Source organism: Pristis pectinata, chromosome 13 (genome assembly GCF_009764475.1).
Source record: "Pristis pectinata isolate sPriPec2 chromosome 13, sPriPec2.1.pri, whole genome shotgun sequence".
NCBI classification, from domain to species: domain Eukaryota; kingdom Metazoa; phylum Chordata; class Chondrichthyes; order Rhinopristiformes; family Pristidae; genus Pristis; species Pristis pectinata.
Genome location: NC_067417.1, coordinates 27470048 through 27496288, shown reverse-complemented (window position 1 = coordinate 27496288; position 26241 = coordinate 27470048). Strand labels below are relative to the sequence as shown.

At 37.8% G+C, this 26241-nt stretch overlaps 1 protein-coding gene across 1 annotated transcript in view; it reads left to right on the top strand.

Annotated features, from left to right (window-relative positions):
* znf536 (zinc finger protein 536) overlaps window positions 1–26241 on the top strand; it is a 389095-nt gene that overhangs the window by 109827 nt on the left and 253027 nt on the right. The window contains exon 3 of the mRNA XM_052028395.1: window positions 22607–22720. The gene's annotated coding sequence lies outside the window, so the exon portion shown is untranslated. The remainder of the gene's footprint in view (window positions 1–22606; window positions 22721–26241) is intronic.

Sequence of the window (26241 nt, the reverse complement as noted above, 5' to 3'; positions counted from 1 at the left end):
GTAGTGCACATATTCCAATTCCCACCCCCCCTCTCTCAAACTTCTCGAGTAATTCATGCTTTGAACTGGCCCTCCTTTTCTCTGCTGCCTGGGGAGATAATAGCAATTATCTTCTTGGTGCCTCCATCAGTCCTCTCTTGTTAGTGAGTATCCAAAGTCTCAGTCCCAAGAGCTACACTGCTTCTGCATTATCTCCTATCGCAGTGAGTAATATTGAGTAGACAGAGAAAACAACCACAAAATTATGTTCTTTTGCTGTATGGGCATTATGGGTGGTGAATTAGTTCCAAAGAGGTGATAGATGTGACATGTGAGTCATGCAAGCCACTATATTGAAGCCACCATTAGCATGTGCTGTGTTGGAGCTCAGTGCTCCTGCCAACACCTCTCGTAACCTTGCACATCTGAGCATATGTTTAACAGCTCACTGAAAGCCTTATTTAAAGGGATCATTAGCTCCTCACAGGTTAGTTGCTATTTGATTTCTACTGGTTGTTGTTGGAATTCTGCTAGAATTTTGGTACCATTTTGGAGTTCTTTAAAGTTGTGAAAATCTTGAGGGGATTGACGTGCTAGACAGCATTTTTTCTATCTTTCATCTCTGGCAGTATCTTTTGCCCATCCTAATTGACCTTGAACTAATTGGCCATTTAAGAGGGTAACTGAATCAACCACATTGATGTAGATCTGGGCTCATATATAAGCCACACTGGCTAAGGATGGCAGACTTCCTTCCCTCAAAGACTTTAGTGAACACATTATGTTCATACAACAGTCCAGTATTTTCTTGGTCATTAATGATACTGCAATTACAGAATGTATTTAATTAAGTGCACTTAAGATTTCCAACTGCTGTGGTTAAGTTTGAATGATTTAACTTCAGACCAGTGAATGCTTGCTGATAACACACAACTTTTTCTTGGGCTTCCATTTTTTCTACTGGTTATGCCTCTCTAGTAGTGAACATTTGTGTAGAGTACATGAGTCAGTTCAATGGCACAGTTCACTGATGCGATTTGATTTCCCATTTTGCCTTGGCATGTTACTGGTCTCAGCTGTGTCATTGGGGAAATGTTGAAAGGAAACAAAACACTTTTCCATTGGGACAGAGGGTAAAGATTGGTGTCTGTGTCACCTGTGTCCATGTCGCACTCTGGACTCTCTAAGCAGCTGGCTCAAGACTGGTGCTTGCAGAAGTCTGGTTGCAATCTGCTTGCCCACTTTCTCCTCTGGGATTGAAATAAAAGGAACCAAATTAAAGAATTAAACATGTAAAATTCAGATAGAAAATAGAAGGACACTTTGGTAAAAGTATAGTGCTTGGCTATTCAATGGCCTGTTTAAATGTGAATAACAAATGCCTGTGCTAGAGTAAATAAAAGAAGCAGTTCCCAATAGCAGTAAGGTTGGTAACCAGAGAACATAGATTTATGCTAACTGCCAAAAGTAGAGCTGAGGATTTTCTTTATGCAGTGAGTTAAAATGACCTGGAATACACCAAGAATGATATAAACAGATTCAATAACAACTTTTGAAGAGGAATTGGATAAATATTTGAAAGGGAAATATTTGTAGGCCTGTCAAAAAAGGTCAGGTGTTTGGTACTAACTGGATACCTCACTAAAAGTTCGATAAGTGTCCTCCTCACATAATATATCCTTCAATGATTCTGTGGACCTTGTCTTTGGTATGATTTAAAAAAAGCCAGGATCAAGTTGTATTGCTGAAACTGGAATTAAGACCACTATTGCATATTATTGGCACACAGTAATCACATCAACTTTGCACTCCATTGTGACATCCCTCCTGCCACATCTCATGACAATGCGAATAGGGCTGTTTCAGGATGAACATATGCATGCTTCTCCTTTAATTGTACTTTGAGAAGCTTATTAAAGGAAATGTGTAATCCTATTTACAGTAAAAAGTTTAGCTAAAATACTCTTTCCAAACATTAACCTTTAGCAATGGGCTTTGTTATCATTAAGGAATGCATTTAATATAATTTCATTTTAACAGAGATTGGTATACTTAATGACATTTTACATGTATTTTTAAAATTTTGTTGCATATTTAGTTGCTCATTGACAGAAGAAAGTATGTTAAGCACTAAGATGATGAATGAAGTAAATCTTTCATTTTGTTGTAAAAATGAATTATTCTTCATTCATCATCATCAAGGTATTAAGAATAAGTTCAGCAAGTTAATGGGTGAAATCACAAGGGATGAAATTCCTCCAGTCTGCATTCTCTATTGAGCACCCTCACATCTTTCATTTGCTGTTGTAAATGGGGCATATTTACAAAAACCCATTTTCACCCAGTAGGTTTGAGAATTATTTATTCAGTTGTATTCCAAGTTTTGATTCAGTTGCCGCAGGGTATTTCTTGTAACAACCGTTGTCATTAAATCATCACACTGTGCTTGCTGAATTCTGTCAATCCTTCCTCAGAAGATTGAAAAAGAATCTAATAAGACTGAGCTGATCAGTATAGAATGGATGAAGGAGTGCCTCCTTCATGGTTAAATACAAAACATATAGCATGTATGTTTGTAAGTTTTTCCCTTCCTTCTTACGACCATTTTTGGCAGTGAAAACATTTCCAGAGGAGTCAGTTCAATTTCATTACTTTCAGCAAAATTTCCTACTGAGGGATCCAAGGCATCTGTGTCATAGCAGTTCATTTCAGTATCAGAAAAGGATATTGTGGAGGCATTCGAAAAAATATCTTTTTCTTGTCACATCAAGTTTAGCAACATTTGCCTGATTTTCTGCATATTTTCTCTGAAAAGGCATACTTTTATGTAACACCATAGAACTTGAGGAATTTCTTTTCGTGTTACTAGATGACCATTTGTCACTGTTACATGGAAGGGACCATGATGGGCAGCTATAGAACTGATTTCCTCTGATATCTGCGTACAGCATGGTTATACTTCCACCAGTGCATCAGTATCCATTCTTTAGGATAAACCTTAGTAATGACAGATTGAATAATAATACTTTGTTTTTTAAATGTATATTGATTTTGGCTAAATTGGTATACTGATCAGATTGAAGCATATCAATATTAGGAATGGTTATACCTTTTGCCATAATGTCATCCAGTTCAGAAATGATGTAGGTTGAATGCAAAGCAAGACTCCTTTATACCCTCTTCAAATATATGTGTAATTTACATCCTCAGAAGGACACATCAGAAGACTGTAATATTTTTCTATTCACTCTCCTAATGGACTATCTGAACGAGAACACCAGATAATGGAAGATTTTCCACTCCAGGTTCAGTTTAGACTTTTCCACATATGTTTGAAAGAACAGCTGGCAAACCACTGAGCTAACTGTCCAAATTTTTTTAAAAGATACCTTATTGTAATACTTATCCATATCTGTCATGCTGCTTAAATGCTGTGCAGTGTCAACAAAATGAATCATATATGAAGGGGATCAAGTTAAAAGATAAAATGGAATCTTGAAGGAAAATGTATAAGTGGCGTAAATATTGTTTCAATTTCTATACGAGCATAGAGAGGCATGATAAAAACATTTTCAAATAACAGCATTGTGATTAACAGCAGGTATGAAAGCTTTAAATGGTAGAAAGATGTAGACAGCTTGGTCAATTGGATAGAAAAGTGGCAAAATGGAACTTAATCTAAAGAAATTTGAGGTAATTCATTCAGGGAGGTGCAATAAAGCAAGGGAACGTACGATAAATGGGACGATGTTGAATGGTGTAGAGGAAGAAGAGATCTTGGAGTGTACATCTATAGATTGCTAAAGATAGTAGAACAGGTTAAAAGGTGATTAAAAAGGCATATGCCATGCTTGCATTTATTAGTCGAGGCATAGAATATAAGAACTGAGAGGTAATGTTAAAGCTATATACAACACTAGTTAGACAACAGTTTGAGTATTATAGACAGTTCTGGTCACCAGATAACAGGAAAGATATGATTGCACTGGAGAGGGTGAAGAGGAGATTTATGAGGCTTTGAAAACAGAAAATTGTGACTTTGTGGAAAGATTGATCAGCTAGGAATGTTTTCTTTGGGACAGGGATGATTGAGAGGAGATTTATTTGAAATATATACATTTATGAAAGGTTCGGATAGAATAAGTAGGAAGGACCTAATTCCTGTAGCCAATGGATCAAAAACAGGGAGAGTAGGTTTAAAGTAATAGGTAGAAATATTATGTCACCTCCCATTTTTCTAATTTCGAAAGAAGGCTACTCAATCACTCTCCCCATGACTGGCTGGCCATCCCAAGAACATGACTGGTGAATCTTTGCTGCACTCCCTCTATATCAAGTATATGTTTCCTTAAATAAGGCGAACAAAATTGCATATAATACTCCAGGTGCTATCTCACCAATTCCCAAATCATTGGAGTAAGACATCTTTACTATTATATTCAAAATTTCTTACAATAAGTTGCCTGCAGTACCCACATGTCAGCTTTCAGTAGCTTAAGTACCCAGGTTCCTTTGAACTTCAACATTTTCCAATCTCTCACCATTTAAAAACTACTCAGCATTTCAGTTTCTTTTCTACCAAAGTGGATAACTTCATATTTTTTTCTGCACTGTACTTGATCTGCCATGTTGTTGCACAATCACTCACCTTGTCTACATTCCTATGAAACCTGTTTGCATCCTTATTACTACTCTTTCTTTCTACTTAGTTTTGCACCATCAGCAAACTTGGAACCTCGGTACTCTCAGCCAAATCATTGATGTAGATTGTGAATAGTCAAGGTCCAAGCTCTGTTTCTAGCAATACCCCACTAGTCACAGCCTGCCAACCTGAGAAGGACCCATTTATTCCTACTCTTTCTTTTCTACCCATTAATCAACTCTCACACTAGCTTATTAACCCCAATTCCATTTGCCCTAACTTTGCTCACCAACGTCCTATATGCAACTTCATTGAAAGCCTTCTGGAAACCCACATATACCACATCCACTGGTCCTTACACACATATATCTTCAAAGAACAACAATAAATTAATTAAACATGAATTTCCTTTCATAAATCCATATTGACTTTGCTCAATCATTTTATTATTTTCTAATTGTCTCGACGTCCTCCATAATAGATTTCAGTATTTTTCCAACTACCTACTGTATGTTGGACTAGCAGATTGGTAGTTCCCCTTTTCTCTCTCCATACTTTCTTAAATAATGTGGTCACATTTGCTGCTCTTCAATCTGTAGAAACCATTCCAGAATCTATAGAATTTTGGAAAATGATAACCAGAGCATCTTCTGTTTCTAAGGGCAGCTTGTTCAAACTTCTGGGACTTAGATCATGGTAGCTCTTTTTTCACTGGTGTGGACAAGATGGGCTCAGTGTCCTCCAATGTCATAAATTTCCTCTGATTCTGAAATGTTAGCATTCATTTTCAATTTTTTGAAGTTTTACAAATGATGGAAAGGCTGTTATAATTCATTGGGGGAGGGATAGTCAGACAGGCGGCACGGTAGCATAGCGGTTAGCGCGAAGCTATTACAGTGCCAGCGATCGGGGTTCAATTCCCGTCGCTGTCTGTAAGGACTTTGTACACTCTCCCATGTCTGCGTAGGTTTCTGCCAGGTGCTCCGGTTTACTCCCACATTCTAAAGACGTACGGGTAGGTTAATTTGGGGTTTAAAATGGGCGGTGCAGACTCATTGGGCTGGAAGGGCCTGTTACCACGCTGTAAATAAAAAAAAATTTAAAAAAACAAGATTTAAGAAGAAGCTCACTACAAAGGCATGACGTAGATTCTATGAGCAAACATTGAAGTAGTAAAACACCCAATGCAGTTTTATCAGCTGCACAAATTGACATGCAACTGCAAAAGGTGGTGCTAAGAAAGTTGAACTGTTTGTAGTTTTAGGACAGTTTTAGGACAGATGTTCTCCATTCTAGGCAGTACCCTTGTATCTACGATAAATATTCTGTGCAGCACTGAGATTAGATACATTTACAAATGGCACGAATGGAAGAATCCTGCAAGATTACCTATCAGGCATCTCATGTATTTAACAGCCGGTATATTTTGTTTTTGCATTGAAGCTGCTAAATAAAAGCATTGTTTATTGTTGCAGCAGAGAGCCCACAAATGCACACCATCAAATGTTAGCAGCTAAATTATTTGACATTTTGTGCGCAGCTGTGTCAAGCTTTCACAAAATCTAAAGCCGTTTCATTCCAACTTGTGCAAAGCTGAACCTCACTGGGGCTCATCTACAAGGGATAAGATACAATTAAAAGCCTTCCCATATTAACAGACTCCAAGAGCAATTCATATGTAATCACTCACTTACATTCAGGTTTGCATTCAGTGGTACAGGTGGATTACTCTGCTACAGCTTCTTCAACTTCCTGCATCTCAAAGCTACTTTCATTCTCCCACTATATAATGACACATTGAGCTGACTGTAGAAATGTTTACCAAACAAATTAATTGTGGAAAAGTTGGTCCTCCTTTGACATATCCAAGGCACACTTTTGAGGTGTATGGCCTGCATACTTGGGTAACAGTGAGTTTGTGGAACTTGCTTCTGACTCAGGCAGAACCCCTGCTATTTGCTGATGCCACTGCATCAGAATCACATCCAAATATCACAATACAACTTTGGGACTAATGGTCACAGACATCTTTACTAGGTTTCTCCTCTTTCACATGCAAGATGAATCATTAATACATTCAATTTTAGAATAATCCAACTGCAGTGTAGCAATTTGAAACTCAGGCCAAAGTGCCATAACATCTCAAGGTAGAGAATATCACCAGGGGGAATATGTAAGAACATTGAATCAGACCTGGTTATGAGGAGGATTATTCAACCACTGGATCAAAGAGACATTAGAAACCAACTAGCATGACATTTCAGAAGTGGACTTACTCAGAAAGAGTCACGTTTCCCAAATACATGGAACCAATGACTTTTGGCATTTAGTAGACTCTGTGCAATGGAAATTCCTTATTTCTTATTTTCCCAATTTTCTGGGGCACCAGAGAAAAAGAATGAAGGATCCCTTGAATTTCACCTGTTCACTACTAGCTATCAAAACCAGTGCCATTCAAGCTTCCTCTTCAGAGGTACCATCTCCCAGTTTAAACCAGGGAATTATGATACTTTGCACTTTGGCTCCAAAGGTGACATTGAACTGAATTGGTGAAACGTGACAGGACCTTGTCAGTTGGTAGCTCATGACTAATTTTTATTTAATCTGAGCACAATGCCCGGAAGTTGTAGGCCATGTTCAGTGTCCTCAGACAGCATACATCACTTGTTTTTGATGTAATATAGCCCATGAATGGCTTGGACCTTGAATATTGAAACAGCTGTTGTTCAGAGGTTAAGGCTGGCTTTCCCAAACCTGCCCCACCTCTCAATCATGTCCTCAACTCCTCTTCATATGTGATTGCCCAATGTCTTTATTCATGTTTGCACATCTAAGGTCCACTCTACCAAACACAACAACTTGGATTTCATGCACCGTAGAATGCTGCAGCCTAGAATCTTCATACAAAATTGGCATGGCCTCCGCACCCTGTTTCTAGACCATGGTATTTACAAACCAGACTTGCTGTGAAAAACTTCCTGAAAATTTAACACTTATCTGCAGAGGTGTAACTGAATCTTTAGCAGTATACTGATACTGAGCCATAATCATTGCTTAATAATCTCGCTGAACTTAAACGACTGATCCATGTATGGATGCCATTCCCTTAGATAAATATTTCATTTTTAAACAACAGAAATTCATCTTTTCAAGTCTTTATTTTATACTATTTAATTTGCTATCTTAATCTTGTGCACAGTTCAAATCTTATTTTATATTTTGCATATTTAAAAAGTTGTGCTTTTTACTGCCTAACTTGCTATCCATGAGAATTCTTTAGTGTGATTGGCTGCTCAGCCTACTTAATGACATCACTGATACAGTACACCAGGCACCCACTGGAGCTGACAGTAACCATCACTGAGAAAGGGAAAGCTACAAAGATCTTTGTGAGCAGCTTTCTTTTTGATTTATGGCGAATATCATTGGTTCACCACTGACAGTAAAATTTAGGTTTTTAATCGACTACTGTATGGAATGTTTATAACTTCAAATAGAAAAAAAGGTTGAATTACAAGTATGTCTCTGTGATCCTGAGCAGAAATGTGCACAAGAATTTAATTTTAGTTTATTGTTTATTCAGGGAGCTTGTGGCCATGTTTCACCTACTTACATGTATACAGCTTAGAGTGAGGGATAACTCCAGAAGTAATTCACATTTCAATCATCACTAGAACTGAGCAAACAACACTCACAAACAGATTTTTAGAGATATTGATAAATATTTGGCCTCTTTTGCTCTACAATGGAATATAGATTTCCTGCTACACAAATTATTGTGTTGCTTCTTTGAGCCTATGTCTTGGAAAACAAAAGTGCTATGACCTGGGTCTAGTCCTGGCAAGAAAGGTGAGGAAGTTTGAAGCTTTGTCAATGAGGCCACTGAGTCATATGCCATGAAATCAGAGGAGTATTTAGACTATTTCTAAAATTTCTCCCTGAGATGGTTTCAAAATTCCATGTGGCTTAAGAGATTACACCAATATTTTGATTAGACTACAAAGAGAGGCATGTGGTTTGGCAGAGTTATGTCAGTTTATGTTCTGAATCTTGAAACAAATGTTCTTCCTTTTCCTGAGGAGGTACTGGTTTGTGAGAAATGAAGGATATAAAATAAGGAAGGGTCAATTTAAAGTTATTCTTATGATTCCCATTCTGTTAAGTGCTGTGCTCCAGGTGTAACATCATTAAGATGTCTTCTAACTAGATCATACTGTTAGATAAAGCATGTCTTCTGATTTTTTTGAATTATGTACCATTACTATTTAGTGTCTTTAATATTTAATTACAAAAAAGTTAATTATTTTAGCTTCACAGTTTAATTATATTTTAATGAATACTGTTGAAATTATTAGCAATTTTATTATTCTTAGTTAAGGAAAGAAGCCAGGAAGTGGATTCTTCTGCTAGCATCCATTGTTCAGTTTTCATGTTACTTTGGACCATATTACTTCGGAATTATTTGTGCCTTGTTAGTGATGAGACAAGATGGTGACATGTAAACATTGGGGATTTTGGAGGGATAAGCTGTGGGACTGATAATTATGGTTAAAGATGAGTGGCTGGACTAACTTTGGCTCTTCCACCATTAAAGATAATTGGGGGATTCCCATTTGAGTATTATCAACTATAAGCCTGACAGAAAAGATAGATCCCTTTACAATAAATGTACAAAACCAGGTAGTAGAAACTTGGTCTTAGTCTTATGTGTGAAACATAGACCACATTGTAAATTAATATAGAGAAAATAAGAGCAGATCTTAGTGAGACTAAATTTTAAAATGAAAAAATCCACAAAGGAAAGATCAGAAAAATGTTGTTGTTTCCTGTTGTGTCTGAAAAACCAGCAACAATGCTGAGAGATCTCCAGACTTATACAACTGAAGAACATTCACATTGAAGAGCAATGGGCATGGGCAATGTTTTGGCGGAGATTTGTTCAAGCATAAAAGATCAAAAAGACTTGGGCACATTGTAGTTCCATGCACAAGTCACAGCCAAAATTTCACACTGTTTTCAGCAACATTATTTGTTTGTGCCCAGATTGTAAAGGCATCTAAATTCAAATATTAAGAAAAATTCTCAATAAGGGAGTAAATTTTTAGGAATTTCATAAATTTGCAATTATATTCATTGCACTACTGATAATAGTGCAACTTAAATGCAAAATGCCAATTAACATCATCTCAGTCCCTTTAATTTGTGGCTCCTTTTCTTCTTCTGCCTTTTGAGAAGAAATGCATTTTGTTCTTTCTGTTGCTAACTATCCACACATCAGTTTTGTATTTGTGCAGTTATTTTTATGACAGAGGTGCTTGAGAAAAATTCAGTCATTAAAAGCTTGGTCTTTGTTTTTCAATCCGTGACCCAGTAGTCTCTTTAGCAAGCTATGGTTCAGTAAACTGGCATGCACAGGACTACAATGGAAAATTATGTAACAGATGGAAGCTTCTACATTTTGGTTCAGTTTTTTATAAGTTACTTTGCAAATGATTAAAAGAAAACTTATGTTTCTCGTTGTTTGCATCTAAAAGCTTGCAGTGGTGATGTTTACAATGTAGATGATGTTGAGGGTATTTTATAGTTTATGACATTTAGTCTATTGGCAGGAAAGGAGATATTTTGTTAAGATTAGTATGATGTTAGTAACCATGAAGTAACTTATGTGTTTCAATAAATATGTCCAGTTCATTGGAAACTACAAAGTAAGTTAAAACAAAACAACGCAAGAATGAATTGCTGTTTAGTGAAATCATTTCCTTTTCTTAATCAAAAGATGACAGCTACAACCTCTGAACTGTGTAGCATTATAGTCTGTGGGATGCAAAACTGACTTTTTTATTCAATAATGTATTAAAAGGATGTATCGGCTAATAACACATAACTTATAACGATGGATATGAAAATCATTGCAGTGAAGGATTATTTAATGATTAAAACTTAATGTAACAAAATGTGTGTTGCAAGCTGCTAACTTCAGCACTATCACAGAAAAGGAATGGTTGCATATACTGCCAGTAAATCTGATGACTATTCCCTTGATATTTAAATATGTTGCTTAAAAATAAACTTTCTCTTGACATTCAGGGCATTTATCTAATTATGAAAAGTGAACTTACAGAAGTTCTTGGAAATGGTGCATTGTCCATAATCTTAAAAACTGACATTTTAGACACAGTAGAAATAATTTAAAAATCATTTTCTCTGGTTCCTATTCTGTGAGCATATTACACTGCATACGTCAAAATCCAACATCCACAAAGTACAGAAGGCAGATTTCGTATTCATATTAGGACATCAAGGCAACAGCTGCAATCCATGGTGTAAAAATTTTATTTCAATCCTTCTGAAGCAATAGTGATGTGTGGAACTCACCCACGTGTTTTTTAACCTCACAACTGATTTTCTAGATGAAGTCGTGCATTCTTTTCTGAGGATCACATTATTTGTGCCACACATCACTGTATTCCTAGGTTACAGTTTGTGATTAATGTTATTGTTTGCCTCATCCCCTTGGGCCTTCTTTACATGTGCCACCCACACTCGCCACTCACATACTAACCAGCTTTGGGCTTATCTTTTGGGGATTCATCATTTGTTAATTTGCTGATAAGTGACATCACAATCTGAAGTCAGGAGGTGTACAAGATAATGCCAACACATGGATGGGCCAGAAGAAGTTCTGTCCATGTAACAGTTGAAGAAGCTTTGTCAGTTGCTTCAGTCATTCCTCCTGCTCTTCCATCTCTCAAGAGGTTTCACAGACCTTTCTAAATGCACCTGACAAAGCTGTTAAAAGTCAATAAAACAATTACATTAAAAAATGTAAGAATGTAAAAACTTAAAATATTTAAATAACTTCAAACATAAACACTTTTGAACAATTAAAAGCACTAAAGAAAACTTAATTGCTTAAAAAAAATTGTAAAATTTGTTGTTTGTAATACTCTTTTTCCTCACAGCCAACCCTCTCTATCCAAATGAACAAGAACATTGTTCCTGAGTCAGGTGTGTGTGGATTTGGTTCATTGGTGTAATTTTTGGGGCACTGTTGCAAGTTCGTGCTGACCAGCATGCAGTCACAAGGTTGCCAGCAGTGCTCAGCCAGCCATCTTAGGGCCACATGATACTTAAAAAGGTGCGAGAGGAATCAAAGCAGGCAATTCAGTCGGTTGCTCTCAGCAAATTCGGCAAATTCTAGCTCACATCTGAATTAGGAAACATTTAAAAAATAAAAACTTTCAAAAATGAAAGCAAATATAGTCTTAATATTGTTTTATTTGGGTAATTAATTTGTCATGATAATAACTTTTACTAGCATGAAGTCAGTTTACTGGTGGTGTGAAATGAGGACACATACCGACTTTTCTTACTCCAGCTCTGCTGAAAGTCCAATAATCCAATTGCTAATGCAAATTTCCTACTGTCACACTCCTCAGGTTACTGTGATGAAAGGGAAAAAAAGCTAAAAGTATGGCAATGATTCCAAGCTGAAGATAGATTGAGAAGTATCCATTGCCCTTCAGCTATGAAAATGGATCTGTCAGCACTGATGCAACCACATATAATAGATTTTAACAACACTCTAGTAAGCAGATGGACAAATGTATCAATCTGTTTATGCGCATTGCATATAATGAGTGGAGGTCACAAATCACCACTAGCACCTTGTACTTTTACTGATCTGAGATTCCAATACCAATGGAAGGGCAAACAAAATAATTTTGACACCAATCCTGATATGTTTGACCATTGCTTTTGTGCTGTTTGTGAAACTTAAGTAACAACTTTGACATCTCTGGATAACAACCAAAATACTTCTTTAAAACCAATGTATGAATATACAGGTTAAAATCCTTACTGACTGCAATACTCCTGGTTTGCTGTTTATGGAGTCACAGAAAATTCATGACACAGTAATAGGCCATTCAACCTGTTGTTTCCTTGTCTGTCGAAATGAGATACCCAGCCTTATTCCACCTTCCAACACTGGGTCCAGGTCATAGTTCTTTAAGTACATCCAAACACCTTTTAAATGTAATGAGAGATTTTGGACTCAACCACCCTTTTAGGCAATGAGTTCATGAAAAAATTATTTCTCATTCTCCTCCATTCCTTGACCAATCAATTTAAATCTACACCCTGGATTTTAGCTCCACTGCTAAGGAAATGGATACTTCCTGTTTACCCTCTCAAGTCCCCTCATAATGTCATGCACTTCAATCAAATTTCTGCTCACAGTCCTTTGTTCCAAAGAAAACACTAGCCCAGTTGGTCTTCCTTCATAGGTAATATTTTCCAGTCCTGGCAACATAACTTGTAAATCTCAACTGCCCCCTCTCTAGTCAAATCTTTGACCAAAAATGCACATAGTACACAGTGACCTAACTGTTGTTAAATACAGCTTTTTAAAATTTATTCATTTTTGGATATGATCATTACTGGCAAGGCCAGTATTTATTGCCTGTCTATAATTGCCCTTGAGAAGGTGGTGATGAGTCACAATTTTGAACAGTTGCAGTCCTTCTGATGAAGATACTCCAATAATGTTGTTGGATGGGGAGATCCAGGATTTAGTTTCAGTGACAATGAAGGACTGGTGATACATTTCCAAATCAGGATGGTGTGGGACTCGGAGGGAAACCCGCAGGTGACTGTTCCCTTGCACCTGCTGCCCTTGCCCTTTTTGGTGGTAGCGGTTATGGGTTTGGGAGTTGCTACAGGAATAGCCTTGGTGAGTTACAGCAATATATTTTGTAAGTGGCATGTACTGCAGCCATTGTGCATCGGTGGTGGAAGGAATGAATGTTTAGTGTGATGGATGGCATATTAATCAAACAGGCTACTTTTTCTGAGTGGAGTCAAGCTTCATTAATGTTGTTGGACCTGCACCCATCCAAGCAGGTAGAGAGTATTCCATCACATTCTTCACTCATGTCTTGCAGTTGACGGAAAAGTTTTGGGGTGTCAGGAACCTCTGATCTGCTCTTGTGGATATTGCATCATGCAGATGTGGACTGCTTCATATGTTGAGTAATTGTGAATGGAACTAACATTCTGTAATCATCAGCAAAGATCCCCCTTCTGAACTTACGATGAAAGGAAGACCATTGATAAAGCAGCTGAAGATTGTTGATCATCATACACTATCCTGAGGTACTCCTGCAGTGAAGAAGTGCTTCTTGATAGCACTGCTGATGACATCTTCCAACTCTTAATTAATGATTGAGGGTAGACCAGTTGGGAAGGATTTCAACAGATTAGATTTGTCCTTTGTTTTGTGAACAGGACATACCTGGGGAATTGTCCACATTGTCAGGTGGATGTAGCTACACTGGCTGGAGGTACAGCTAGTTGGTCCCATAGACTTTACTGTTCTGTGCTGGTGGTTTAAACGTGACAGTGATGCTCAAAGAGATGCATCTGACCCAAGTAGATCAAGGTTAATAGTGGCAGGTAGTGAGCCAGTCAGCATCAGGGATAAACCTGCTTTACCACTGGCAGAATGGTCATGTACAAGACTCAGCCAGTGCTGGTGCTACCAAGCCATTCTTGGTAACGAACATTAAAGTTCCCCATGCAGAGTACTTTCAGTGCCTTACTATTTTCAATTCCTTTTCTAAGTGCTGTTCAACATGGCCTTCTGAAACAACCTTCAGTCTGCTTTATCTTTTATTTATCTTTTTTACTGAGACGTAGTCAATCAAATTCTTGTTTCATTTTGGTCGGTCAGTAATACTTTGTGAGAACCCAAAGCTTTTTGCTAAGGCAATGACTACACTAGGCTACAACCTCTTAAAATTCAGTCTCAGGGTGTGGCCTTTGCTGAAATGCTGGTATTTATTTAGTACCTTAGAAGATGGTGATTGTGGCAAACTGGTCTACACTAAACAGTGAAGTTGGATCTACACTGTTGTGAGTACCAAGATTTTGATTCTAGGATGATGAAGATACATGTCAGCTGGTGTGTGACCTGGATGGAAACCTGAAGGTGATCATGTTCCCACGCAGTTGTTGTCCATGTCCTTCCAGGCAGTTGCAGTATTAGGAGATATTGTTTAAGAAGCCTTGGTGAATTCTTGCAGTGTAAGGTGTAGATACTACACAAAGCTGTCATGGTAGAGGGCTTGATTTTTTACACTGAAGTGCCAAATAAGCCAATCACTTTGTTGGGGAAAATGTTATTTCTCAGAAGCATTTCTGTAGCTCTTCAGTCAATGGAGCACATTTTATCAGACCCATGAGGTGTTTGTAGGTGATGGAAAGGCTTTGGGAGTCAGGGGAGGAGCTGAAAATTACCTAATGCCTGACCTCTTATAGTAACCATGGCATTCAACTGGCAGGACCAGTTCCTGGCAGAGATAGCTCATGTGGTGTTGGTTAGGATCATAAGAATAGTAAATGTGTAAGGTAGGTGATTAGACCCTCTCTGTTGGGGGTGGTCATTGCCTGGTATTTGTATGACACAAGTGTTTTTCACCATTTATCACCTTAAACCTAGACATTGCCCAGGATTTCCTGAACCACATGCTGCAGTCATCTGCAGTCAAACTTTTCAAGATTATTACTTATTATTGGAAACAATTAAAGTGTCATGTTTCCATGAGATTGGGAACTTCTTGAATTTTGCTGCGTCATGTCGTAATTCACTTCTCTGATTATGAATCAGTGAGATTTTATAAGAAATGTGTCCCATTAACACTCGGGCACTTTTTAGTTCTTTGGATAATGGGCTCATGAACACTATTATATTTTCCTCCTTTGATCTAAACTTCAATTTGAAGGTGTCCAGCCACCAAATAGCTTCCTTCTGGCTTTACATCAAAATCTATGAAGGTACACTAAATAACTATGAGTAATGAAGGTCATCTGGCCCATCTTGGTTCATCTATGGAGAATGTACCCTACATTATCCCAGCGTAGCATTGCATTCTTTCACTTCCATGTGTGCAACCCCTTTCTCTCCAGCCCCACAACTGGTTGGGATTCTGAGTTTCCGGGGCTGAAGAGCACCAAAGAAATCAGTGAAGCAGCACCTACCGGTACTGTGAACACTCGCAGGAGTCACTTTCGGACAGAACTACTTTGCTATATAGTAACTGCATAATCTCAATCCATGGTAGGCTTTTATCTGAAGATTACTCATGAGATCTGTTGTTCAGCTTTCTGACTTTGAAAGCTTCTATGGATGATGTGTCAATAGAACTTTATAGCTTCACGTTCAAGTTATCTGGAATTTTCTGGTACGAAGTTTCCACGGAGACCACATTCTTCCCTTTGTTTGTGTCACCGTAAGCTTCACTCACCTCAACTTTTAATTTGCGTGTCAGCTTCACAATTCACAATAACGGCTTTGTTTTTGGCAATGCAAAAAGCAAATTCATTTTTGCTTATCCCATTGAAGAAAGCCTTTTGTGACAATAATGCGCACTGGCGTTTTGGCTCACTATATAAAAATGCAAATTTTGATCTAGGATTTTTGAAGAAAAAAAGAATTAAAATTAATTGGATTCAGATCAGAATGAAAATGGTTTTCTGTGTCTCTGTTCAGGTCAGAGTGCTATATCTATCATCTAACTGGAAGGTTAGTTACACAGTCTAACCTGAATTCAGAGTTGCTTGAATAAGATTGCCTGATTCTGCATATCCTTCCACTAAATTTCCACCATCCTCTGTTATTTACGTGGCCTATTTCAAGTTATTGCAAAGCTCTATTCATTTAGCACAAGAAGTGACTTTGAATTATTAGATGTAGATGATAGAACATTTATCATAAAATGTTTTATTAGGCAGCATGCTCAAAGGAACTAGCATGGGACATTGAACTGACACAAGGTGATAAAACCTGAAGCAGATATCAGGAATATGCATTTCTGCAAAAAGAGACCTCACATTTAAAGAAACAAGCACAAAGGTTGGTTACATTCTGTAGTAGAGGAAGGAATCATTTCTTCCAGCTTAAAAATCAGGGTTGACTTAGTGTAGCAATATGCATTCTATTTTGTACTTCTAGTGAAGAACCAAATGAGTCTAAGCTTGATGTTCATCCATTCCTGTTAATTTCCTGTAATGTAAGCATCAATATTGTTGAATAAACGACTTTATCATCCTTGATGGTAAAGGTAAAAGGAGAAAAACATAAGCTTCAATTGTTAAAATTAAATCTTAAATGGATAGTAACGATAATTTAGTGTTTCATCATATGGATGGAACAGCTGTGAATTACCATTACTTTCTATCAATCCTTACGTTGTCAATAACCAAATACCTAATTTTATAATTCAATGAGTTTCTTATGGCAATCTGGCAGGTTTGTTCCACAGGATCAAAATATACAGAGACCTGGATATGTGAGCTGTTTGTTGAACCTTTAGGATGATCTGGGCTAAACATGGTCAATGTTGAAATGGGACAGGGCTCAAGCTCCCTTGGTTTGAGCCAGCCAGTGGTCAGTGGAGTTATGCCTAGTTAGATCAGGTGTAAACAGCCAAATGAGGTAAAGATGGACCCTAACCAGGAGTCCACGTTGAGCTGAAAACAGTGATTTTAAAGGCAGTCTCTGCCTTTCACAGTAAATATTGAAAAATACTTTTAAGTTCTCTTAGGGCATAGGGAAAGTCTCTGCTGGGTTCTACCACATGGAATTTATCATATGGGTATCCTAGGCAGCTAGAGTAACTGCCATTATTAGACAAATTGAGGAATCTTCCTCAAACCTGGTAGACAGATGTATCAAAAGTTAAATGTATGCTATTACAGGCTTCTTAATGGGAGAAAGAGGAAATTATCAATGTTCCTTTATGATATGGTTCAAATGTAACTACTTGTGGATTGACCAAAATATGGGTGATGACAATATAAATACAATTTATACTGTGCCATCAGCTGAAGGTTATTGTCTGGGTATATGGGGAAGCAGACATAAAGTTGCAGCCTATTAAACAAACTAGTTATGGCTACACAGAATCCCACATGTACCTGAGAGAAAATATTGTTAATCAGTGAGATGCCGCTTTCACTTCACTCACAATAAAGACTAGTAAAAGCTTTTTGCTCTTCCAGTGTTACTGACCTAAATATTGATTTTATCATTCATCCATCAACTGTAAGCACCATCGGTAAAGCCGGCATTTATTGTCCAAACCCAACTGCTTATGAGATGTTGCCGTGAGCTGCCTACTGAGCCACCATAGTAAATGTGTTGAAGGGAATATATTTGCACAGCTGGGTAGGGACTTATAAGACTTTGATTTAGCAATGATAAAGGATTGAAGATATATTTCCAAGTCAGGATGGTGGGTGATTTAGGGATGATCATGCAAGGATCATGGCAGTGTCTCCATTTGCCTGCTGTTCTTGTGCTTGGTGAAAAGAGGTGGAGAGTTTGCGAAGTGGTGCTGAAGGAGCCTTGGTGAATTGTTGCAGCATTTCTTGTGGAAAATACGCAGCACAGTTATGGAATACCATCAGTGGAGGGGAGTGAATGTTCATGGTGCTGTACTATTAACCTCTAACCTGTTCTTGTAGCCACAGTATTTTGGGGCTGGTCCAGTTAAGTTCCTGGCCAATAGTGACCTCTGGTATGTGATTATGAATAATTTAGTGATGGTAATGCCATCAATTATCAATCAATGTTGGTTAGACTCTTTTTTATTTTTACATGGTTATTACCTGGCACATGTGTGTCACAAATATTATTTGCTGTGTTTCTTGGTCTTGATCAAAAAGATGGTTATGTTCAACTTATTTAAGTTGTTTATGTTTTTACTGCTGTTGTGGTTTGCAGGTGCTTGAAGGAAGAGGCAAAGATTTTGCTTCATATGTGGAATCATTATTCTGCTCAGCAATTGAAATATATCATTTCTTATCATGCCATATTAGGCTTACATTCTTAAATTCCACTTCAAGCAAGTACTAATCTGGTGATATATAAGAGGAGTGAAGGAGGGAAGTGATATCTAGGAGGAGGAGAACTGTGTCAGAATAATGGAATAATCTTTGTTAGTGATTTCACCAACTTCACCTATGACAGTAACCTGATGCCAGCCTGCTAAATTTCCCAAGGTGCCAGTCAAAAACAAGAGTTAAATGTTTACAAAAAGTACATAGAAAATAAGAGCTGAATATGCAATTTTGCCTGAATCTACTTGTCATTTAATTATATCACGCCTGATCTACCTCAACACCAACCTCTTACATCCTCCCAAAATCTTTGTTTTCCTTGGTATGGAAAAAGATCTGTTGATATCTGTTTTAAATATACTAAACAATTGAATATCCACAGTTCTTTGGTTAAAGAGTTCCAAAAGATTCACAACTATTTGATGAATGAAATTTCTCCCTATCTACGTTCTAAATGCCTGAAATCTTATATTGAGATTAGAGCATATATTTACAGCCCCCAGCACTTACCCTGCCAAGCCCCTTGAGAATTTTATATATTTTAATGAAATCACTATTCCTTCAAAATGTAGGAAATATAGAGGCCCCAAATGGAGTATTTGGCACTGAGAAACTTCCCCCAGCTACTGTCCTGGAGCAGTGAACCATGTGTAAATCAGACATGTCATCTCATTATGTTAGCTTTGTTTAATGTTTTTACATAAAATACGTTGGACCTCACTAGATGTTCAAGGGTGGTAGAAATGAGCGTGTTGTTCACAATTTTAGAAATGAAATTGAAAGCACAACACTGCAGAAAGAGGATGTTATTGACAGAAAAATAATCAAAAGCGCCCAAAGTTTTCAGCATTCCTCAAATAATAATTTCAAAGTTTTAATAATCGAGAACCAAAAGTGATCCAACTATCAACGTGTGGTTTCTGAATTCTGTGCATTTCACTATACTAGTGCATCAGTGAGATAGTTCCAAAGAGCTTTAGCATGAGAACCTGTTGCAAAATGCTCCAGCTGAGTGTCTGGTAACAACAAGGTCCCTGTTCAATGGTCTGCTTTCCACCAAATTTGATCCATCAAAGTCATGCTCCAAAAATTGTTACAACGTGATCCCAGATTGTCCCAATGATATCAGCTCAGAGCAAGATTTATGTTTGGGTGTTCAGGTTGGAAAGTTAAGGAGCTGAGCAGTACTGTGGATTTTACACAGAACTCATGGTCTACCAGGCAGCAGTGATCACTGCCCTCCTGTATTTTTCTGAAAGCTGACTACCGACAGCAGGCACCTCAAAGCTCTGGAAAAATTTCACTAATTCTCTCTCTGTAAAATCCTCCAAAGTCACTGCAAGGATAACTGAACCAACATCAGAATCTCCCACCAGGCTACATCCCCCAGTATTAGGGCCCTAATTACACTTAGTTAGCTACATTAGGCACGTCTGACACCAGTCTCTCCAACAGACATTCTATTTGGAGTTCTGTCAACAGAAAAAAATTACCAGGCAGATAGAGGATATGCTCAAAGCCTCCTTGAAGAAATACAGCATCCCCATTGACTCCAAGAAGCACTCGCCCATTACTGCTCAAAGTGGAGAAGGAGCATTCAATGTTTTAAGGAACCTCAAGATTGTGCAGAAGCATTATGTATGTGGCAGAAAGGGCACACCACCTGAGAAACTACCCACCTGCCCATCCTAACAGGCATCTTATGCTGCATCTATGGAAGAGCCTGTCGCTCCCACATTAGGCTCATTTGTCAGAAACCCCAAAACCAGAGTGAAAGTAAAGTCACCCTTGATCCTAAGGATTTAGTAAGAAGAGAGGACTTTTGAAAACAGAGATACCTGATGAAGTTACTGAACTGTTATTTGCATTCTTAAAGGATATTACAGTGCAATACAACATCAATCAATACAGAATGGATGAATAACAAACCCATGGAAACAAACATCACTTTAGAAACAAGAGAAATTTGCTAAAGCCTGATATACTTCATATTGTAATTTCCTGAGTGATTTATTGTTCATGGATGAAACAGAATGGATTGCATTTGAAATATATCAAGCATACCAAACCAGGAGCATTAATACTTTAATAGATTTCTACCTAGAATTCTAATCCATGGCTGCAATCGATCTTGTTAATTTTAGAATGCAGGTGAGGATAATGCTGGCAGAAAGGGAAGGAGGAGGGGGTGGGGTTTATAGCAATGCCTATAGATTGACCAGCTCCTCAATTCATTTAAAGTAAATGGTGCTAAAGCCTTTGAATACTGTGGCAAGCCATGCTCTGAATAGCAAGTGTCATAAAACTTAACACAATTTATCAGAGAATTTGGACATCCTGACATGTGAAAATAAGCTGAGATGCAAAGATTTTTTTATTAAAGCTTAAAGCACAATGGTACTACATATTACAACTTTTTTTATAACGCAGATATAAAGCTGACCCTTTCACAGAACAGGCTGCCTATTAGACCCCAGTTAAACCCTAACACAATCATTTATTATGTGTGTTTCTATTAGTATGTGCTGCCGTTCACCGTCTGTACACAATACTGGTTCGTATCTACCCCTTAAGTCTCTGAATGTTTCGGCTCAGGAGCTGGAAGGCTGGTCACTAATGCATTATCATATACAGGGTGGTCCCTAGTCTCCTGACAAAAGCCTATTTACTACAGTTTAATGTTATGCTGTGAAGAAGTGAAAAATAAAGCCAGAGAATAAAAAAATGGCATCTGTTCTTCACAGTGCACTCATGCAAGAACCTGAGTTTAAGACATATGACATTTTTGCTACAAAGCGAATAAAACAGGGGCATTCTTTATAACCTGCTCCAGACTGCAGCATTTTCCAAATGCTATTAAGTTATCGATTTACACAGCCACATGATGATGTCATCTATAAGAAACAGAATGCAGATGACAGCGAAATACAGTGGTGACAGTGACCTTGTTTCAACATCTCTGGGACCCTGTCAGGTTCATTTCTGGTGTAGTGTTTCAGAGATGCACTTTTTAGGCTATATCTAGTTACTGTGTAGAGTATGAATACAGTATGGGGTTCAGAAGCAATTCACATATAGGTCAATTAAATGCACTAACATCTGCTCTGCCTTTATCATTTGCATATGGTATTCATATGTTAATGATGCCTGTTTTATACACTAGTAACATATTTATGTAAATAACTTGGAAGTGGATGACTTGTGATCCTCTTTGATTATCATTGGGAAAAGAATTGGAATAAATGGAATCTAAATTTGTGGTTTGCATGCTTATTTTTCCAAGTATAATTTTTTTTTCAGTTTGAGTAAAGACTGCTGTATCCGAGTGTAGCTCTGATTTGTACAAGAAGCCCCTTAGTGGGAAAGCTTCCATTCTAAAGCAGCTTAAAGCCTTATAAATCAATAATGACACAGATGGACTGCTGATAATCTATTTAGAATGCCTGATAGCAAATATTGTTGTTCAAATGATTAGAATGGCCACTGTTTTAGCAGCAAGCTTTTCCTTTTTAACTTGGATATAACTGAACAAAAAAGTACTTTCACTTTTGTCCACAAATTCCCTTGCTGGATTTTGGGCGGCACAGGGCTTCAGCATGGGGAGAAGAACAAAGAGATTATGAAACTCCTTCTAATATAATGATATGAGACTCAGTTTCTACAACATAAAAAAGAAGCTCTTAATGGAATTGTCTCTTCAGGTGTAAGTAGTGTAGAAGGTTGCTTCTTTTATAAGTCTTTGGCCTGATTTAACACGAGAAGTGGGAAATAAAGTGGAGATTGTCAGAAATGGCAGCTGCCTGGAATCCTGATAAATATAAGCTTTTATTGATCTGATGAAAATGAAAGATCCCAGTGCTATGCAGTATTTAGCTTCTTGTCTAGAACACGTCACCAGTGGCCTTGCTTTAGGATAGATTTTCATTCTCACTTGCTAGATTTTATTTCATCTTTAACCTTTTCAGTTGAATTTCCTTGACCTCTGAATATTGCTTTTTTTTTGCTGTTTTATTGCTGTGATTTGGAGAATTTGTTGCCATTCACTTTAAATCATACCTTTATGTATTTTTCTTTTTGTGATAGGGAAGTGGAACACCCCTGTCAAAAACCTTTCAGTGCAAAGCTCAGCTTTTTAATCACTGGTGTATTCCAACCAGTCAGACAGTCCTAAAACAAGTATGCAGTTCATTTGCTAAGGTAAGACTTCTATACTCCAGTATGTCTATGTTTTTGTGTGTATGAGCCATAAAAATACTAGGAAGGCAATGAAGTTTTATTTGATAGGCCATAGGATAAGAAAGGAATTATTTCATGTGAATGCTAAGGATTAAACAATATTAAGTAAACTAGAGGGAATATTACTATCATTTTAGGGTAAAGGTATGTAGGGTATTTTCCATTGAAGGGTCCTGATTAACAGAGGAGCCTACTGCCCCATAATGAGTTTCTGAACATTTTTATATTGGAGAGCGTGAAGAATTTGAAATTCTTCTCTTTCTTTTTCAGAAATTATTAGGAAGATCTGCAAATTTTAAAAAGTGTTCTTTACAATTTTATGTAAATGATGAATCTATCATTGATGTGGTGAGAAAATTCTTAACAGATTATTATTTATCTACCAGGCCACCAAAACATGCAAATTAATATATGATAACAATAGCACTGCCATTAATAATTTACATTACATAACTTCTCTAGTGATGAAAGTTATCCTAAAGGGCTTCACAGTGGCAAAATCAGGCAAGAATTTAACAAAGAAGGAGATATTACAGATGATTACTAAATGCTTAGTTAAAGAGGTAAGGTCTAAGGAGTTCCTTAAAGCAGGAGGGAGAATGATAGGCTACAGAATGAATTCCAGGGCTTAGGAGCAAAACTGTTGAGGGGTACACACAAGTCAGAGTTGGAGTAGTGCAGAACTACTTAAAAGCTTTTTGATTGTTGTGGCATTTGAAGCACATTGCAGGGAAAGGGATGGGGAGGTGGGTGGAAGAGGAGTTTGAACATTAGGATGAGAATGCTAAACTTGATGCAAATGAAGGACTGCCAACCAATGTAGATCAGCAGGTGGAGGGGATTATGGAGAGCAGAAATTGGCATGGGATAGGGTACAGTTAGCAGAGTTATAGATAGGCTGTAGTTGTGGAAGGTTAGGGATATGATACCAGCAGACCATTATTGGCAGAATTAACTCTGAGACTGTGGTAGAGCTAGGTGAAGTTCCAGTGTTTAAAACAGATATTCTTTGTGATATGAGATTAGACACTAAGGTCACTGATAACCAGAAAACTGAGGATGCAAACAACCTGCTTTCATGTGAGATATTGGCCAGGGAAGAGGAAATCAACTAAGAACAAGAAATTATTTTTTAAGCAAAAGTGTTCCAGCATTTGTTTTATAGAAGTAAGGATGAGGTGGGTGTATGGCAGATGCCTTGCTATTGGTTTTTAATTTACTTGCTTACATTTACTACTGTTAAGCTTACAATTTGATTCCATGATCTCAGCATGTTAGTGACATGAGGAACAGCCCAGTATATAGTTGTAACTCCTGGGATATATCATCTGTTGGACTTATCATAATATTTCGCTATCTCAGAAACTTTGGGTAGTTACTTAAAACAAATGTCATCTTGTTGAATTCTGCAAGGATCATTTTCTTCATCCACAAAATGTACAATGTCTTTTTAAGTAAAACTTGACTTTACAGTTGAATCTTGGACTTTAGCAAGGCCTTCGACAAGGTTCTGCATGGTAGGCTGGTCTGGAAGGTTAGGTCCCACGGAATCCAGGGAGAGCTAGTTAGGTGGATTCAGAATTGGTTCAGAGGTAGGAAGATGAGGATGGTGGTTGAAGGTTGTTTCTCGGAATTGAGGCCGGTGACTAGTGGTGTGTTGCAGGGATTAGTGTTGGGACTCTTGTTATTTGTTATTTATATAAATGATTTGGATGCGAATGCACAAGGCTTGATCCGTAAGTTTGTGGATGACATGAAACTAGGAGATATTGTTGATAGTGAAGAAGGTTATCGTAGATTACAGGGGGATCTTGATCAATTAGGGAAGGGGGCTGAGGAGTGGCAAATGGATTTCAATACAGATGGGGTGATGCATTTTGGAAAGTCAAACCAGCGTAGGACTTATACTATGAATGGTGGGGCACTAGGGAGTGTAATGGAACAGAGGGACTTAGGAGTACAAGTGCATAGTTCATTGAAAGCGTTGTCACAGGTAGACAGGGTGGTGAGAAAGGCATTTAGCACACTGGCCTTCATCAGTCAGGGCACTGAGTATAGGAGTTGGGACATTATGTTGTAGTTGTATAAGTCATTGGTGAGGCCGCACTTGGAGTACTTTGTACAGTTTTGGTCACTCTGTTATAGGAAGGATGTGGTTAAACTGGAAAGAGTGCAGAGAAGATTTACGAGGATGTTGCTCAGACTAGAGGGCCTGAGTTATTGGGAGAGGTTGGCCAGGCTGGGTCTTTATTCCTTGGAACGTAGGAGAATGAGGGGTGACCTTAGAGAGGTTTATAAAATCATGAGAGGCATAGATAAGGTGGACGGTAGCAATCTTTTCCCCAGGGTAGGGGAGTTCAAAACTAGGGGGCATAGATTTAGGGTGAGAGGTGAAAGATTTAAAAGGTACTTGAGGGACAATATTTTCACGCTGAGGGTGGTGAGTGTATAGAGCGAGCTGCCAGAGGAAGTGGTTGAGGTAGGTACAATAGTATCATTTAAGAAGCACTTGGATAGGCACATGGAGAGGCGGATCTCAGAGGGATATTTCAAGATATCTTTATTAGTCACATGTACATCAAAACACACAGTGAAATGGGCTGAACACAAGAAATTAGGACCAGATGGGTGGGCACTATGGAATAAGTTGAATTATAACAACAACTGCAAATGTTTAAAAATGAGAAAAAAAGCACTTTGATAAATTAATGTTGTCCATCACAACGTAACCTATTCAGCATACTTAGTAAAAAAATTTCTGGAGTAAAACCAGTGGTATGTAACCAATATTTTCAGATCTTGTTTTCCAGCTTAATAACTACTAAGGTGCAATCTAATGACCATCTCTTAGCCAAGTGTGTCAAGATTGATTCAGACTTGGCTGCTTACCATTGTTTAAATAGAAGTGGTCTGGGGGCAGCAAGGGCGTCTCACCGTTGAAAGGAATAGATGCATTCCATTAAAGCTGGATGAGTGTTGCCATGTTCATGCCCCTGAGCTCTGATTATAACTGGGGACATGTTCTGCTTGCCCATTTGCTGTGTTTGCAAATAATATTCTGTAAAGGCAGATAGCTGTTACTTCAATGTTAATCCTAGACCACAAGATTCTGACAGGATTTTACACCCTGGGGAAATTTTCTTTTTTTTTTAATTGTTTATCTTAATTCCTTCCTTTCCACATGGCTCCCTCTCTCTTTCATGCTCAGTCTGGAGTTTGGGGTTTTTCGTTCTATGGATTGTTTCAAAAATCTTGATAATGCATACAGGAGAAGCATAGATGTTGAGCAAGGAAGAATTCCTTCTTTGCCACACATCTTTACTGGAAAGGACGGATGACTTGTTTTAAAATTTGTGATCTAAGTAAAGACTAAAATTCAACACTGAGTCACCAAAGTGAGTCTAGTATGCTGCTGCTCTTGACTAACAAGTTTTCATTATGTCTTATATTGCTGTTTTTGATTATATTCATATTTATTATAG